The following is a 19,005-nucleotide window of genomic DNA, read 5'->3' on the forward strand; positions in this document are numbered from 1 at the left end:
GAGGACGCTGATTTTCAGTTGCCAGGGGAGGTTTGCACCATACCTACACAGGTGATGGGACCTCTCCCTGCCGGATTTGTGGGTCTGGTTCTCCCTCACTCACACGCTGAGAAACAGGGTTTTTTTGTCATCCCAGGGGTCATTGACGCCGATTACACCGGCGTTATTAAGGTTCAGGTGTGGACCCATTTTCCGCAGTCACTCTCGCATGGACGATCAATTGCACAGTTGATTTTAGTCCCCTATCAGGTGCCAGCTGCAGAGGAACGGGCCCAGGGCGGGAACGGCTTTGGATCGACGCTGTCTCAGTTGCCGTCTCACAACATGTCCTCTCCACTTGTTGCTCTAACAATGTCGCTCCGCCCCTCTAAACCTCAGTTAACACTTCTTTTAAATAATGTTCCTTTTACAGGGCTGGTGGACACTGGAGCTGACGTTACGGTGATTCGTGATCAGGACTGGCTGGTCAGTTGGCCAACAGTTCCTTCTAAAGAGTTGTGGGGGATCGGGGGTAGAAAACCCGGGCGCCAAAGTTTATCTTGGGTCACGGTCTCTAAACCAGGAGGCCGTGCCCTTCCTACGATCCGCCCTTTTGTGCTCCCTGTCCACCTCAATATTTGGGGCCGTGACTTACTTGTAAAGGTGGACACCACCCTCGATATTAATATATAATGGCCCAAAACCCTCCCCCACCCACCTTGCCCTCCGCATTACCATTGGTATGGCAATCCTTAGAGCCCGTGTGGATTGACCAGTGGCCCCTCCCCCTAGAAAAGCTGAAAGCGCTTCATTCACTTGTGCGACAACATTTGCATGCACAGCGCTTGGAATGCTCCACCAGTCGTTGGAACACCCCGGTGTTCGTTATTAAGAAAAAATCTGGTGCATGGCGGCTGTTACACGATTTAAGGGAAATAAATAAACGCATCCAACCCATGGGCCCCTTGCAGTTTGGGTTGCCAAACCCGAATTTAATTCCTCAAACCGATCAGCTTTGTGTGTTAGATTTAAAAGATTGTTTTTCCACAATCCCCCTTTGCCCACAAGATCGCGAAAAATTCACGTTTATGGTGCCAGAATATAATAATCAGTGACCCTCTCAAAGGTATCAGTGGAAGGTCTTGCCCCAGGGAATACAAAATAGTCCAACCTTGTGTTAACTTTTTGTGGATCGGGCCCTCTCCCCTTTTCGTGCCCGATACCCCACACTAAAGGTCTACCATTATATGGATGATATTTTGCTTAGCGGTCCCCAGGTTGAATATTTGTCTCAGATTCTTGGCCAAAATAGCCTGTTAGTGGCACCAGAAAAAATCCAATGCTCTTATCCCCACCTATATCTTGGGCATAAGGTTTTACAAACCTATGCTGCCCCTGTTCGCCCGGAAGTGGTCCTACCCCAACCCCTAACCCTCGTTAAATTACAACAAATTTTGGGTCATTTAAATTGGATTCGACCCTACTTCCATCTCCCCACATCGATGCTGCGGCCGTTGTTCGAGCTCCTACGTGGAGCTTGGGCACCGAGCGCAGTTATTGCCATCACTGAGGAGCACATTGCCTGCATTCGACAGATCAATGCAGTGTTGAGTCAGCAGTTTGTGGATAGACTCACTGAGGTTCGTCCCCTGCGGTTAGTTCTCCTTGCCACCCCTCATACGCCTACTGCAGCTCTGTTGGTCCCTCGTACAGACACAGCCGTCTCTATCATAGAGTGGATATATTTGTCTTCCACTCCTCCTCGGAACATTTATCCTTATTTAGATGCCCTCGCCGACCTTGTTCGTAAAGCCCACCACCGTGCAGTGCAACTCACGGGCACTGATTTAGTTGCCATTGTTTTCCCCTTATCACGTAGTGAATTTGATTCCTTGTACCACACCTCCTTGGCCTGGCAGGTTGCTCTTTGTGATTATGTGGGAGAGATTTCTTATAATCCCCCAAAAGATCCTCGGTTGGTGATCACACAAAAGGTGCCACTAATCGTACATTGTCTTAGCCGCTCTCGACCTATTGTTTCAGCTATCACTCTTTTTACTGATGGCTCTCCACATCACGGTGTTGTCACCTATCAATTAGGTGACCCCCCTCGTTGGCATTCTCGTTTTACGCTGCCTCAGCGTTCCGCGCAGCGCTCAGAACTGGCTGCTGTTATTTTGGCCTTTCAACTTTTTGCTGATTGTCCTTTTAATTTAATTGTGGACACCCATTATGTTTATCAGGTAATTGATCATTTACCCCTTGCCCTCATTACCCCTCAGGTCAATGCGGACCTTCTTTGCCTGTTTTTGTCCTTACAGAATCTCCTCACCACTCGTAATTTCCCTTATTTTGTTGCTCACATTCGCAGTCATACCCCTCTGCCTGGGCTACTCACTGAGGGCAATTCCCTCTTTTCTGACCCCATTGAAAGCCATTCTTTTTTTCATCAGTCTGCCTCTGTTTTGGCCCGACAATTTCACATTCCTGCTGATCATGCACGTTCTATTGTTCGTTCCTGCCCCCACTGTGCCGCTGCCGCCCCTACCTTTTCTTATGCCGTTGACCCCAGAGGTACCACAACGAATCAGCTGTGGCAAATGGATGTCACTCACGTGCCACAATTCCACCCCTATTCGTTTTTACATGTCTCCATTGATACCTATTCTGGATTTCTCTGGGCGACCCCACAGCGTTATCCCAAAGTTATCCACCATTTGCTAGCCTGTTTTGCTGTTATGGGTCGACCGAGCCAGATAAAAATGGATAATGCCCCAGCCTATTGCTCCACAGCCCTATCCACCTTTTGTGCCCAATGGGACGTTCGTCTAAAACACGGGATCCCTTATAATTCCACGGGCCAAGCCATTGTTGAACGTGCAAATCGCACACTAAAAACCTTGCTCGACAAACAATTAAAACAAGGGGAGCTGCATCTCCAAACCTTAGGAGACATTCAGCAACAATTGCATATCCTTTTGTTTACTTTAAATAATTTAACGCTGAATGCAGATCAGCAGACCCCTGCGGATCGGCATTTTCACAAATCCGAGGTACTGGAAAGACCGCGTGTCTATTACCGTCAGCTGCCCGATCCGCAATGGCTGGGCCCAGTGCCTTTAATCACTTGGGGTCGGGGATATGCCACTGTGTCACTCCCTGCAGGACTGTTGTGGGTTCCGGCCCGGTGTGTGCGACCAGCACTGAAACAGCATAGCGTGGCACCAGGGGCTATCGAACCCCATACCGGAGTTTCAGCTGACCTTGGAGGAGAACGCGGTGCCTCCCGGGTCGACAATGGCGGGACGGAAACGGAGGAGGCGTAGCGTCCCAAGCCAGCCCGTGACATGGGGAGCAGTGAAAGCATTGGTCGCCGCGGCTCAACGAAGACTGGCAGCAAACCAACAGCCAGAAACTCCTGAAACTCTGTTTGTGGCAATTCTCGCCCAAATCACTGCTAATTCTGTATTGATTGTGTGCCTTTTGTGCCTGCTATTTCCTGTAGGGGTTGGCTCTTGAGCGCTTCCTCTGTTACGGGCCCAAATGACATATAACCTATGGGAAAGATTGGCTTCAATAGCAAATGTTACTCACTTTTGTTTATCTGATTCTGTAGCAGCCGGAGAACTGTTAGGTACATGCCTTATTCCAGTATGTCATCACCCTGAGGAAATAGGGAATGAGACGATGCTCGCTGCTTACACGAACCTCTCTTCCCAGTACTCTAGCATGGCTAATTGGGGCCCGTCCAACTACACTTTACCTTCTTGGGCTTATTTTTTGCTGTTGCTGTGTGCAATGTATTTGCTTTTTGTTAAGGCTTTGTCGAGACCCGTCCTGGCAGGCTCCATGAGTTATGACCTTGTCTGTCTGGGAGTTAATGGCTTGCAAAAGCAAATTGATGGCTACCATGAGATGGCCGAGCACAAATAAACAAAAAAGGAGAGGATAAAGGATTCATGCAGGGTTCATGCACTTGGCAACATTCAGGGCACACCCTGAGTGTTGTGTAGGAGCAGTGCACACACGGCTCCTCTCAAGGGCATGAACCTTGGAAACTTACCCAGAGGACATGAACCGTGGGAAGCCTCCCAGGACTGGGCTCAAGGCCGGAGAGCAAGGAATGCGGTCGATAGAAATTGGTAAATAAGAATATTAAACAAAGCCAGTGTATTCCTTTTATCTGTTGGAGTATGTAATGCGCAGGGGGAGGCGGAGAATAAAAGAGCAGGTGGAAAGCTGACAAGGCAGACCTTCCCGCTTGCTTGCTAAAAGCTTTGTTTGTCTTGCATTTGAACCACAACAGATACAGTTGGCAATGGGCTTTGTTGCAAAGATAGGTTCCTGGGTTAGTGTTTTTGTTGTGTTGTGTGTGGTTGCCAATGAGTATTTGCTTCAGGTTGGGGGGCTGTCTGTAAGCGAGGGCTGGCCTGTCTCCCAAGATCTGTGAGAGTGAGGGATCGTCCTTCAGGATAGGTTGTAGATCCTTGATGATGCACTCGAGAGGTTTTAGTTGGGAGCTGAAGGTGACGGCTAGTGGCGTTCTGTTACTTTCTTTGTTGGGCCTGTCCTGGAGTAGGTGACTTTTGTCAATCTGTTTCTTCACTTCAGCAGGTGGGTATCGTAGTTGTAAGAATGCTTGATAGAAATCTTGTAGGTGTTTGTCTCTGTCTGAGGGGTTGGCACAAATGCAGTTGTATCTTAGAGCTTGGCTGTAGATAATGGATCGTGTGGTGTGGTCTGGATGAAAGCTAGAGGCATGTAGGTAAGTATAGTGGTCAGTAGGTTTCCAGTATAGGGTGGTGTTTAGGTGACCATCACTTATTAGCACTGTAGTGTCCAGGAAGTGGATCTCTTGTGTGGACTGGTACAGGCTGAGGTTGATGGTGGGATGGAAATTGTTGAAATCATGGTGGAATTCCTCAAGGGCTTCTTTTCCATGGGTCCAGATGATGAAGATGTCATCAGTGTAGTGCAAGTAGAGTAGGGATATTAGGGGATGAGAGCTGAGGAAGCGTTGTTCTAAGTCAGCCATAAAAATGTTGGCATACTGTGGGGCCATGCGGGTACCCATAGCAGTGCCACGGACTTTGTGTAAGTGAGAATCAAGCCCGATGGGCTCTAGTCTTTTCATTAATATGTACCTTTTCTTTCTGGGTTCAACAGTGCTATAAATGCTGTATTCTGGAGAAGCATTACTTTTTGGCTTAAACTGTGCTTTGTCTTGTTTGATGCTGACTGTGATGAAACAAGTACCATAAAAAAGTTGCAAACCAGACTTAATTATCAAATTCTATGGCTGTGTTGAAGAGCGAAGAACATCTGGTGTAAAGTGCATCTCCTTGGAGCCAGTGATTCATTGTAGGACTTCTTGAAACCCTTGAAAAATATCCTCTCTGCTTTGCATTCTTTCTGTCACTTGCTGTGTACTGCTCTTCTTTTTCACATTCAGTTCATTCTGCTCCATAATACCAGCCTTTTGGTTTTCCTTTCTGCTCCATTCCTTATTTGCCAATCACTATGGCCCGAATTCACAGAGCTCCTTAGGCGCCTAAGTCCTCTGTGAGCTATGTCTATGCTACAAAGTCAAGTGAACTTAGGTTACGTCCACCTACAGCCACCGCTGTAATTATACCACTGTTTCATGTCCGCACTATGCTTCTTGTGTCAGCAGAGCATATCCACTGCAGCAGCTCTTGCATCGACACAGAGAACTATTAGCCAGGATGGGCAGGGATGGTGTCCCTAGCCTGTGTTTGCCAGAAGCTGGAAACGGATGACGGGATGGATCACTTGATGATTACCTGTTCTGTTCATTCCCTTTGATGCACCTGGCATTGGCCGCTGTTGGAAGACAGGATGCTGGGCCAGATGGCCTTTGTTCTGACCAAGTATGGCCATTCTTATTGTCTTATGCACCGGGCACAGGGTGTTTTGGGAAGGGTTTACAATGACTCAATTGGGCAGGTGCAGAGTTATGATGCACGTTTCTCAATCCCATCATTCCATGGGCATCCTATTAGGTTTCTAGCTGCTTTTCAACTGCCCTGTTAACCTGCGAGCCATCCATCTGTGTCAGAAAGCATGGATCCTGCACCACTCATCAATATGGTGCTGTGTGTTATGAACATAAGGTTATAAGAGGAGTTGAATGGTACCTGACCCCACCCTCCACCTTGTAGAAGGGGCATATCTGTGGCAAAGGCAGATTAAGATTTATTGGGGCCCCAGGCGCAAAGAATATTTGGGCCCTCATAGGCCCTTATGCCATGGGGCCCTGCCCTCTGCCCCTCCCCTTCCCCCCAAAGCTCTGCCCCTTGGCCAGGCTGGAAGCCGGCACTGGTCCATGGTAAAAGCTGCTCAGAGAGCCCGGTCCACACTGCTCGGAGGACAGGGACATGGGCTCTTGGCTGCTCTCAGGCACCCTGATTCCCCACCCAGTTTTGCTAAAAAGGGGCTCAAGGAGGATAGCAGTGGGGTTGCGGAGGGTGAGTGGTGGGGCTTGGGACAGCCCCAAATGGGGAAGATGGGGGCTAATGCAATCAGTTCAGGCCAAGTCCATTGAAGGCTTGGGCAAGCTCTGGGCGGGGGAGGGCAGCTCGGGCCAGCTCCACACAGAGGGAGAGGTGGGCTTGGGTCACATCCGTATAGGGTTTCCAGGCATCCAGTTTTTGACTGGAATCCCCAGCCGGAAAGGGAGCCTGGTGGCTCTGTTTGGCACTGCTGACTGAGCCATTAAGAGTCCAGTTGGTGGCACAGAGGTGGGCCCGGAACTAAGGAGGCTCCCTGCCTGCTCTAGCTACACGTGGCTCCTGGAAGCAGCCTTCAGGTCCCTGCAGCCCCTACAAGCATGGGTGGCCCTGTAGGCTCCGCATGCTGCCCCCGCTGAAGTGCCTGCCCCGCAGTTCCCATTGGCTGGGAACCACAACCAATGGGAGGTGTGGGGCAGTGCCTTCTGGTGCAAGGGGAGCACACAGAGCTTCCCTGGCTGCCCATATGCCTAAGAACTGCAGGCGGCCACTTCCTGGGAACTGTGGTGAGCACCGCCGGGACCCTGCACCCTGAACCCCCTCCCACATCCAGCTCAGAGCCCCCACCTGCCCCCAAACCCCTCATTCCTGGTCCCACACCAGAGCCCACACTCCCAGCCTGAGCCCGCACCCCATCCTGCACTCTGAACCCCTTGGCCCCAGCCTGGAGCCCACTCCTGCACCACAAACCACTCATCCCCGACCCCACCCCAGAGTCTGCACCCCCAGCCAGAGTCAAAGAATCATAGTATATCAGGGTTGGAAGGGACCTCCTCTCCCCACACAGCCAGGAGATCCACCACCTCCCGTGTACTACAGGCGGGAACATATTTGCTGCATGGAGTCCCCATGCTCAGCTAGGCAGTAGCTATGTGTGGTCTCCACAGTGAACAAACGGGAAGAGCAAGTTCAAAACTTCCCGGGACTTTAACAGGGAAGAGGCACACGCCTGTGAACCCGGCTGCAGGACAGCAGAGTTCAAAATCGTGATCAGGGCAGTCATGGTGGGCATTGTGGGATACCTCCTGGAGGCCACTTAGGATGATGTAACAAACAGTCTAATAATATCACCCTAAAATCTACACCTCTTGTCAAGATGGTTTTATTATATCGGCATTGCAGGTGAGTTAAAGCTGCGAGAGGAGCATTGCAGTGTGTACACCTCCATAGTTAGGTAGAATCATAGAATATCAGGGTTGGAAGGGACCTCAGGAGGTCATCTAGTCCAACCCCCTGCTCAAAGCAGCCCAACTAAATCATCCCAGCCAGGGCTTTGTCAAGCCTGACCTTAAAAACTTCTAAGGAAGGAGATTCCACCACCTCTCTAGATAACCCATTCCATTGCTTCACCGCCCTCCTAGTGAAAAAGTTTTTCCTAATAGCCAACCTAAACCTCCCTCACTGCACCTTGAGACCACTGCACCTTGTTCTGTCATCTGCTACCACTGAGAACAGTCTAGAGCCATCCTCTTTGGAACCCCCCTTCAGGTAGTTGAAAGCAGCTATCAAATCCCCCTTCATTCTTCTCTTCTGAAGACTAAACAATCCCAGTTCCCTCAGCTTCTCCTCATAAGTCATGTGCTCCAGCCCCCTAATCATTTTTGTTGCCCTCCGCCCGACTCTTTCCAATTTTTTTACATCCTTCTTGTAGTGTGGGGCCCAAAACTGGACACAGATGAGGCCTCACCAATGTCGAATAGAGGGAATGATCACAAGGTGGTTTAATTCATAGTGTTTTAGATTTAAGTATCAGACATTTCAAGCAGGATTGGGCTATGGCCTGTGTAAAGTGGTGGGCCACCCTAACCCCCCACCTTGTGGCCAGATTTACCACTGTGGGGAAGCCCCTCCCTCATCTTCCCCCAGTTGGGTGTCAGCCAATCCACTTGCACAGCTCAGGGCAATGCAAAGACTAAACAAACTAGTCCAAAGAAGTGTCTCTCCCTTAGTGAAGCCCCAGGGAAGGAGAGCATGTACTAATGTCCAGGGGCTATTGGTCCCATACTGACACTTAGTGGGGGGTTGGTGGGTGCTCTCTGAACACCAGGTGGAAGGGGAAGGGCTGAAGAGGAGTCAGGATCCTGAGATTGATGGGTCCCCAGGGTCAATGGGGAGAAGCTGGCACTCCTAGTTTGCCTTATTCACACATAGGCAAGCATAGGTGACTGGTAACTGCAGATGGTTGGGGAGACAATGGCAGCCCTGCTCCCACCACAACCATAGCCATGGTCAGCTTCCCGGTGACTGCAAAGGCACCCTCCAGCATCACTTTCTTGATCAGAGCGCCCCCCCTGACCAGGGCACCTGGGATTGTCGCCCACCTCACCCACCCTTAAGACCAGCCCTGCCAGACTCATCTTTAGGGAAAATGGCACTGTGGGGGAACTTGTATTTTGGCGCCCTGGCCCCTGCTGCCTCTCCCACCCCCTCACCTGTCACCTCTTTCCATGCTGCCTCCCCCAGACCCGTATCCCACACCTAGCACCCCTGAGCCCCACTGACTCCTCCCCCACCGCCCCAACTCCCTGAGCTCCCTTCTGCCCACCCCTGGCAGGCTAGTCCAGACACGTACACAAGCAGGTGTACTTTCCTTTCTGGTTTAACACTCATGTCACCATGCCGGTGTCTGCAGTGAAGAGGAGTTATTCTCCCTGGGGCTATGTGGCTGCCGGAGAAGAGGGACAGACTCAGCAGGCTTTCCTGCGCCCCCTCTAGCAGAGAGCTGTGCTGCCAGCCCGGTCTCGCTCCTCTGCTCTCGGCGCCACCATGTGGGGCTCAGTGGGAGTGCTTCCCACTGGTGTCTTTCCCAGGAATGTCCCTTCAGCCCAACTCCCACCCTGGCAGAAATTGGGGGGCAGGGGGAAGATGTGACCCCACTGAGCCACCTCCGCCCCGCCACATGCGTCAACTGTGCAGGCAGGTCAATGAGGGAGTCAAGAGTCCATCCTCTGCATGACCTGGGGCTTCCAGGGCAGCATAAGGCAGCAGCCCACAGCTGAGCAAAGGGACCAGAATAGCAGCCCAGAGCCACAGCCCAAGAACCGAAACACAGGAATGCTCCTTCCTGGGCCTAGCAGCATATTACAGATGGGTTGTGCCAGTTTTCCCCTCACTGGTGACATGACATCCTCAGGGACCTGGTTCAAATGGCTTCCTCACTGCAGACAGCATGGTCATCCCAGCATCACTGAGCATTTGTAGAATTAAATGAATTCTTTGTACTAAGCCCATTTTTCTCAGCCCTGATTTTTCAGACCCACTCATCACACAACAAGCCACAGTCATAGTTCTGCCTGCACAAGTTCCATCCTGTCTACCAATAGACAGTTCCTGGAGATGGAGACCTTGCCCACGGCCCTCAAAAAAGAATGTTTGCCCATACACTGAGGTACTCCCTGTGTGGGACACCATTTGTCCTGTCCCCAATTATGCAGCCCAAAGCTGGCTTCAGACAATGCAGGACTGAAATGCCTGCCTGACCGAGTAGTATTTAACATTACAGCCTATCCAGTTCCAGGTAAAAGAGATGAATACATGTGAACATTCAATGAGTGCCCCAACAGGACCACTCGAACCGGAAGGTATGAGAAGGAGTGCACTACCCCTCTAAGGGGTCAGCCTGGAGCTCCCAAATAAAACAGCCTGGGTGCAATGAACAGGACCGTAGGGACTATTCAAACAGGAATCAGAATATAGCAAGGGGAAGAGACTAGAAGCTCATGAAGGGGTGATCTCCTTCCAGCTTTGGAAGGTTAGCCTGAACAGGCACAGAAACTTTGCTCGGACTTTATTTTGCAGGATCCAAACCTGGATCTGTAGCTAAGAGACTTTGGCTTGTTGTTACATGTGCTCTTGCCCTGGGGCATCATTAAGGGAGACATACTTCTTTGGACTCGTTTGTTTTGCCTTTTTATTACCCTGACCTCTGTACGTGTCTTGGTTGAACCCCAGTTAGGGGAAGATAAGGTAGGGCTCAACTACAGTCTCACATCTAGTCAAAACAGGGTTCTTCAGGTGACCACCTCTCTCCACAGGGCCCCAGACCAATGATGGTTAAAATGTCAGAAACCTTGATCCGAAACACTTTCTGTTAAACAACATTGGGAGGTTGGAATAATTTGTGGGGAGACACCAGGCTGCTCTTTTACCTCAGCAGTTTGGGAGGTTAAGTACTGGCATTGCCCATCTGGGACATACCAAGCACCTACTGTTAGGCAGTGAACAGTGATAGAAAAGGTCTAGGTGCCCTGAATAAGAGAGAATACACAACATCCTATCTAGGTTAGTCAGTAGAAAGAGGGGAGCCACCGGGGTGATACCTCTCTTATGATTTACAGACTCTTACCAGCCTTGATTATCTTCAGGCCAGGGGTCTCGAGTGGCACTAAAGTAGTGCACAAGCACTGCTCCATGCACAGAAGTGACTTTTTACTTATGGGTCCAAATTCACAAATGTATTTAAGCACCTAACTCACATTGTTTTCCATGGGAGTTAGGCACCAAAGTAGCTGGGTGAGTCTGGACCAGAGTGGTTGATAAACGAGGAATGGAGCAGAAAGGAAAACCAGAAGGATGATAGTATAATTCAGAATCGTTTTAATGTGGATACGAAGCAGAATACACAGAAAGAGACAGAAAGACAAAAGAAAGAAAAATAATATCTCTGTGGCACGACCAATCCCTTGCTTCAAGGTGATGTATTCCCAGAGGCTCTTTATGCTTCATCACACATGTAGAGTCTGACAATCAAGTTCTGTTTGAAACCACTTTAAGGTACTTGTTCCAGAATCAAATGAGACAAAGTACAATTTAAGACAAGGACTAAGCTGCTTCTCCAGTATACTGCTTCTAGAGCACTGTTGAAAGCAGAAACAAATGGTACATATTCATGAAAGGGCTAGAACATGTAGGGTTTGAGTCTCATTGACACAAAGACACCTTTACATGGCTCTTTAAGGAGTCTTACAACGACTATAAATGTCTTTGACTCACCCATAAGGCCCCTGCTTCATTTACTGTGTCAGAGCGGCCTCAAGGGGCCTTCATGGAACCGGCAGCCGTGGAGCCAGGTGGAGGGAACAGGGGGAGCGATCCAAAAAAAAGGTGCCACCCACTGCGGCGCTTTTACTCACCCAGCAGTGCTCCGGCGGCCGCCCTCACTTGCTCTGGGTGTCTTCGACACTGATGGTCCCACCGCCGAGGTGCCGCTGAAGTCCCGGAGCGAGTGAAGATCCCACCACCGAGGTGCCGCCAAAGTCCCGGAGCGAGTGAAGGTCCCACCACCGAGGTGCCGCCAAAGTCCCGGAGCGAGTGAAGGTCCCACCACCGAGGTGCCGCCAAAGTCCCGGAGCAAGTGAAGTTCCCGCCACCGAGGTGCCGCCAAAGTCCCGGAGCGAGTGAAGGTCCCGCCACCGAGGTGCCGCCAAAGTCCCGGAGCGAGTGAAGGTCCCGCTGCCGAGGTGCCGCCGAAGACCCGGAGCGAGTGAAGTTCCCGCCACTGAGGTGCCGCCAAAGTCCCGGAGCGAGTGAAGGTCCCGCCGCCGAGGTGCCGCCAAAGATCCGGAGCGAGTGAAGGTCCCGCCGCCGAGGTGCCGCTGAAGACCCGGAGCACCGGCGGGTGAGTAAAAGCGCCGCTTTTGGATTGCTCCCCCTGTTCCCTCAGCAGGGGAAAATTTGAAAGGCGCCAAGACATTGAGAAGGCGCCACTTGTGCTCAGTGGGGGAGCGGCTGCTCTCCTGCTCGCCCCCTAGCTATGCCACTGGGAACAGGGATTCCCGCCCAGATAGATTGTTCTAGAAGAAGCAGAGAGTATGGAAGACAGTAGAGGAAACAGTCAACAAGTGTAATCTGGGAAATAGAGATATGGGGCAGATTTACTGAGATACTGAGCATGCACAGCTCCCATGGGAGTCAAGGGCGATCTCCATTTCGGAAAGCCTCTGCCCATAAGCTGGCACCCCCTCTATCTCTCACTCCCCCACGGCACTGAGAGGGAGGGAGGAATGAAACCTCCTTTGCTCTCTTCTCCCACTGCCCCCGCTCCAGCCGGCTGAGCCTCTGCCCCACAGCTGTCAGGGGGAGCTAAGCAGGGAGAACAGGGAGCAGCAGTTTAAGGCTTTTATGGTTTTCCAGTTTTCACCAAAATCACTCATTTGCAGGGAGATACTGCTGCCCTCTTCTTATTTACAATGTCACCTGAAAGTGAGAACAGGTGTTCGCATGGCACTTTTGTAGCCAGCATTGCAAGGTATTTACATGCCAGACATGCTAAACATTTGTATGCCCCTTCATGCTTTGGCCACCATTCCAGAGGAAATGCTTCCACGCTGATGATGCTCGTTAAAAAAATAATACATTAATTAAATTTGTGACTGAACTCCTTGGGGGAGAATAGTGTGTCTCCTGCTCTGTTTTACCTGTATTCTGCCATATATTTCATGTTATAACAGTCTCGGATGATGTCCCAGCACGTTGTTCATTTTAATAACACTTTCACTGCAGATTTGACAAAACGCAAGGAAGGTACCAATGTGAGATTTCAAAGGATAGATACAGCACTCGACCCAAGGTTTAAGAATCTGAAGTGCCTTCCAAAATCTGAGAGGGATGAGGTATGGAGCATGCTTTCAGAAGTCTTAAAAGAGAAACACCCAGATATGGAAACTACAGAACCCGAACCACCAAAAAAGAAAATCAACCTTCTGCTGGTGGCGTCTGACTCAGATGATAAAAATGAACATGCGTAGGTCCGCACTGCTTTGGATCATTATCAACCAGAACCCATCATCAGTATGTCCTCTGGAATGGTGGTTGAAGCATGAAGGGACATATGTATCTTTAGGGCATCTGGCATGTAAATATCTTGCGACACCGGGTACAACAGTGCCACGCGAACTCCTATTCTCAATTTCAGGTGACATTATAAACAAGAAGAGGGCAGCATTATCTCCTGCAAATGTAAATGAACTTGTTTCTCTGAGCGATTGGCTGAACAAGAAGTAGGACTGAGTGGATTTGTAGGCTCTAAAGTTGTACATTGTTTTATTTTTGAGTGCAGTTAGTTTTTCTACATAATTCTACATTTGTAAGTTCAACTTTCATGACAAAGAGATTGCACTACAGTACTTGTATTAGGTGAATTGAAAAATACTATTTCTTTTGTTTTTTACAGTGTAAATATTTGTAATAAAAAATAAATATAAAGTGAGCACTATACACTTTGTATTCCATGTTGTAATTGAAAACAATATATTTAAAAATGTATGTAAGCAGTGTCAGGATGAGCTCCACCCTGACATCTGGTGGTGAGGTGTGGCAAGTTGTGGAAAAGAACTTCAGGGGCCGATCTCATTTGCATAGGCACACCCACCACGCCTAGAATGAGACCATAGCTGCCCAAATGGTCACTTTGGCTGCTGTGGGATCCCCAGTGTCTCTGTTATTGGGGCAGGAAGAATAAATTGTTATTACCCTGATTATGGGAACTGTGCTTGGAACTGTACGTGGCCTTTTGTTATGATGGAGGGATTCACCATCCACTAAGTAGCACTCGCTAGGCAAGGGTCATGGGTTCCAAAACTGTGTGAATGAAGAGAGACTGGGGACAAGTATTAATACTTGGTGGCATGGGCCCCTTGGTGAGGGCCTTACATGCTAATTGCACTTCCTCCTCTCTCCACTGTAGAATATCAGAGCTAATTTTGATTTCATTAGAAGTCTAGTCATAGGCTGCTGAGCTCACTTTGGGCTGACAGTGCACCAGCACTGGGGCTCCCCTACTACAAGCTGAATTCACCTAAGAGCTGAAATCACTGAGTGTTGTGTTAAGTAGTGGGGGAGCCTGAAGCTATATTGTGGAGCGGTTGGCGGGCTGGCTGGAGTGCCTTGCGGACCGGCTGGTGGAGCAGTTTGTGGATGGCAGGAGCTGCTTGTGGAGCTAAGCGAAGGAGTTCGTGGGGCGGCTGGCGGAGCGAAGGAGTTCGTGGGGCGGCTGGTGGAGCGGAGTGCTGCTATGGAGCTATGGGGCGGTCAGCTTCAGATCATGTAAGGTGCCTCTTACCCCCATCCCATTTCCACCCAGGTTGGGAGGTAAAGCTCCACAGATAAACTTTTGAACTCTGGGGCTGCCCTGACCAGGGACAGAGACTTTTGGGGCATTGGACTTTTGGGACTTTGGGTGATTTGGGGTTGCTGGACTCAAGAACCAAAGGGAAAAGGGCATGCCCCAATTTGCCTGGGGTGGGTTTTTTTTGCTCATGGGTTGTGTTATGAATCCTGTTGGTGGTGTTTCCCAAACATAATGCCACATTGTTTCTCATTGTTCACATTGTTTCATTGTGGCTCCAGACCCAGACCCACCCCCAGCTGGAGCCCTAGACTCAGCCCCCTTACACCTGTCTGGCACTGGCTCGTGCAGGGCTTGGGGGGGGGAATGACCATGGGGACAGGGGGAGTGTGACCCTCAAAAGTTTGGGAACCACTGTTCCAGGGGCTGGGCAGGGAGCTGCATGGTCAGAGCTCTCAGGATGGCGTGCTCAATAGAGGCTGTGCGCCCCGAGCCTGTATCCAGGGACCGAAGTGTCTGAGCACAGTTCGGACTCTGCAGGCTCAAAGTACCTGGGACAGCAGTCTAGGGAGAGGCGATGGGGGGGGGGAGAGGAGGTGCTTGACTGGACCAGCCCTGTGGACAGATGCACTGCCAGTGAATGGAACTGATTGCAGATCAAACTTCTCCCACCTCACCCTCTGCCAATGCCCCTCACCAGCCTGCCCTGGGGGACCCGCTCCAGGCAGAGAGGGGAAGGCTTGACTGTGCCGCTCTGCTGAGGCTGCCAAGGATGGGTAGTTAGCACAGGTGAGGTTGACGCTTTTGAGATGGGGACCCTATCCAGCAGGAGCTGGGCTGGGCGCACCCAGTGGGAACAACGCCTGGCTTCACCGGGGCGGTGACGGCACCATCTGCTCCTTATTTCTAATTTACTTTTGTTAGCGTGAATGCCGTTTGAAGCGAACATGAATCATGTCGGGCCAAGGAAAGCAGGGAGGTCAGGTGTGGGCTAAGGCGAAGTCTCGCTCCTCGCGGGCTGGGCTGCAGTTCCTGGTGGGCCGTGTGCACCGGCTGCTCAGCAAAGGCAATTACACAGAGCAGGTGCGGCTGGCACCCTGCTCTACATGGCCACGGTGCTGGAGTATCTGCCCGCTGAAATTCTGGAGCTGGCTGGCAACGCGGCGCGGGGTAACAAGAAAACCAGGATCATCTCCCGACACCTGCAGCTCTCCATTCGTAACGATGAGGAGCTTAACAAGCTCCTGGGGAAAGTTACCATCGCTCAAGGGTGTGTCCTGCCCAACACACAGGCCATGTTGCTGCCCAAGAAAACCGAGAGTCAGAAGGCCAAGAGCAAGTAAAAGCCGATGAACAAGAAACCATCTGCTCTTCTGCCCAAGATGACACCACACTCGTTAAATTCCTCAAGGTGGTGCCATGTCCCCGCTGCCCCCACCCAGGGTCTAACAGCAGCCTGGGCTCAGTCTCCCTCTTGCTGAAGGTTTCCAGGAGCTGGAACAGGCTGGAGCCCGAAGGTTCAATCTCAGAGACGCTGAGACTATGGGGTCTGCCCCTAAGGAACAGTGGGGCCACGTGAGGGGCTGGCACACTGACAGACTCCTCCAAGGGACTGTTTGACAGCTAGGGCGTGGCCCAGATGCTGGGGATCCGGGACAGCCACACCCCAGCCAATCCAGTCCACCATTCTGGTAAAAGTTTTAGGCATCAACAGGCAGAACTTGAGTAATTTTGGTGAAAACTGGAAAACCAGAAGAGCCTTAAACTGCTGCTCCCTGTTCTCCCTGCTGAGCTCCTCCTGACAGCCGTGGGGCAGAGGCTCAGCCAGGGGCTGGGAGGGCGGGGTGGGGGGAGAGACAGTGGGAGGAGAGAGCAAAGGAGGGTTAATTCCTCCCTCCCAGTGTGCTCTCTCCCCAAAGCCTGTGCCATGGGGGAGTGAGAGCTAGAGGGGGTGCCAGCCGTTGGCCCCTCCCTTCCCAGCAGAGGCAGGGTAAGAAAGCTACTGTGGATGGGGGAGAAAAAGGAGAGCCACAAGAGCCACTGGTAAGCAGGGCAATGGGGGAGCCATGGCACGGATGGGGGCGCAGATGCCTGATTTGGGGGAGACGGGGAAGTTGCAGGAGGTCCCTGAAATAGAGCGGATGACAGAGCAGTCCCCAGGGAGCCTGGAAAGGGGTGGAGGGTTGCAAGACGTACCTGGTGCAGGCAATGAGCTTGGCCGACAGATGCAATGAAGTTCGTGATCGCCTAGTTCAGCGTTTCTCAGGTGGGGACAGGTGTTTCTTGTGGGCACAGCCAGTGATGAGCTGCCAAAATCTTAACAACGGGTTCCCTCCTCACCCCACGAGGGGGTCGTTGCCCACCCCACCCCCTGGGACCCTCCCCATCCACCCCTCTTCCCCTGTCCCCTGACTGCCCCCAGAACCGTGCAGGAGGGTCTCGTGGGCCACTGTAGTGGGTGCCCACCCCACCCCTAAGAGCCAGAGGCACCTGCCGGGGGGCAAGGTGGGGAGTCCTCACAGTGCTTACCTGGGGCAGCTCCCAGGAAGCATCCGGCAGGTCCCTCTGGCTCCTAGGGGCGGGGGAGCGTAGCTGGGAGGGAGCAGGGGAAGCAGCCGCTCCCCCCACTGATCACATCAAAAGTGTCGCCTTAGGTGCCGACTCCCTGGGTGCTCCGGGGCTGGAGCACCCACAGGGAAAATTGGTGGGTGCAGAGCCCCCATCGGCAGCTCCCCGCCCTGCACCCTGCCCCAGCTCACCTCCGCTCCACCTCCGCCCCTGAACGCACCACGCCACTCTGCTTCTCCACCCCCTGTCCCGGCTTCCAGCGAATCAGCTGTTCAGCAGGAAGCCGGGGAGGGCTGAGAAGCAGGCCGCGGCTTCCCGCTCAGGCCGAGGGTGGCGGAGGTGAGCTGGGGCAAGGAGCGGTTCCCCTGCGCACCCCCCCTCCCTGGGTTACCTGCTGCGGCCCTCCTCGAGACACCCCACGCCCCTGCCCGAGCTCACCTCCGCTCTGCCTCCCTGGGCCTGAGTGCGAAGCCACCACCGGCTTCTCAGCCCGCCCCGGCTTCCCGCACGAACAGCTGATTCTCGGGAAGCCGGGGGGCGGAGAAGCAGAGCGGGGTAGCGCGTTCAGGGGAGGAGGCGGAGCAGAGGTGAGCTGGGGCCGGGGGTGGGGCAGGGAGCTGCCGGTGGGTGCTCTGCACCCACCAAATTTTCCCTTTGGGTGCTCCAGGGCTGAAGCACTGTAGAGTCGGTGCCTAAGGCGCCACTTTTGTCCAATTAAATTTAGAAGCCCTTTTAGAACCGGTTGTCCCTCGCAGAACAACCGGTTCTAAAAAGGCTTCTAAATTTAACAACCGGTTCTAGCGAACCAGTGCGAACTGGCTCCAGCTCACCACTGGGCACAGCCTCTTGGGCAGTGATGAGAAGGGGGAAGCAGCGGCCCTTCCCCCAGGGCTGCCAGCAGGGGTTGGGTCCTGCTCCCTCTGGAGACACCAACGCTGGAGAAGTCGAGAGCCAGTGAGTTCCCCACCTTCCCGGGGGCAGTGGAGTTGGGCTTCTGCGCTGGGGTGACAGGGTGTGACGAAGTGGGGATTTTCCCTTGTTATGGTGTATGTGAGTCTTACTGTTGAGCCTATGTGAATTTTACTGTTTTGCATGAATGCTGTGTGTGCCTCAGTTTCCCTGTGTGCTGCACCAATAACTCGGTGGTGGGAATAGGGGTGTGTGACTTTGGCTGAGACCTCAGGGGCAGATGAGTCTGCTCCAGCTGCCTGCACATATGCTATGGCTGGTGCCCTTCCTAACCTGAGACCCAGGAGGGGGATGCGACCAGGTGACTCTTTGCACAGGAAGCGAGACAAAGAGAAGGGGGAGGAGCAATGATGGTGTCTGAGATTGGGTCACTGGAAGCTGGAAGTCTGCTTGTGGGGACTGGAAGAGGGGGAGTCCAGGGCTTCTGGCCCAGGACTCCCCAAGATGGACTTGACTGAAAGTCACTGATTTCTGTGCTAACAAGTTCTGTTCTATACTGTGTTCCTGTCTAATAATAAACCTTCTGTTTTACCGGCTGGCTGAGAGTCACTCCTGACTGCGGAGTTGGGGTGCAGGGCCCTCTGGCTTCCCCAGGAGCCTCACCTGGGCGGACTCACTGTGGGAAGTGCACAGTGTGGAAGGGGATGCTGAATGCGCCGAGGTCAGATCCAGGAAGGTTGAAGCTGTGTGAGCTTCTTGCCCTGGCGACAGTATGCTCAGAAAGAAGAGGCTGCCCCAGAGTCCTGGCTGGCTTCATATGGAGTAGTTCCAGAGCATTGCCCTGTGATTCCATGACACAGGGCCTCTGGCTCTGGCTATGGGGTTTCAGGCTCCATCTCCAGGCTCCATCCCTGGGCCCCATCCCCCGGGCATGGGGCTTTCGGCTCAGTTCCC

At 52.3% G+C, this 19,005-nt stretch overlaps 1 pseudogene; it reads left to right on the forward strand.

Moving 5' to 3' along the window:
- Nucleotides 1-15,528: 15,528 nt before the first annotated feature.
- On the forward strand, nt 15,529-15,917 carry LOC140902503 (histone H2A.J-like; annotated as a pseudogene).
- Nucleotides 15,918-19,005: the final 3,088 nt, after the last annotated feature.

This window comes from Lepidochelys kempii, chromosome 24 (genome assembly GCF_965140265.1).
Source record: "Lepidochelys kempii isolate rLepKem1 chromosome 24, rLepKem1.hap2, whole genome shotgun sequence".
NCBI classification, from domain to species: Eukaryota; Metazoa; Chordata; order Testudines; family Cheloniidae; genus Lepidochelys; species Lepidochelys kempii.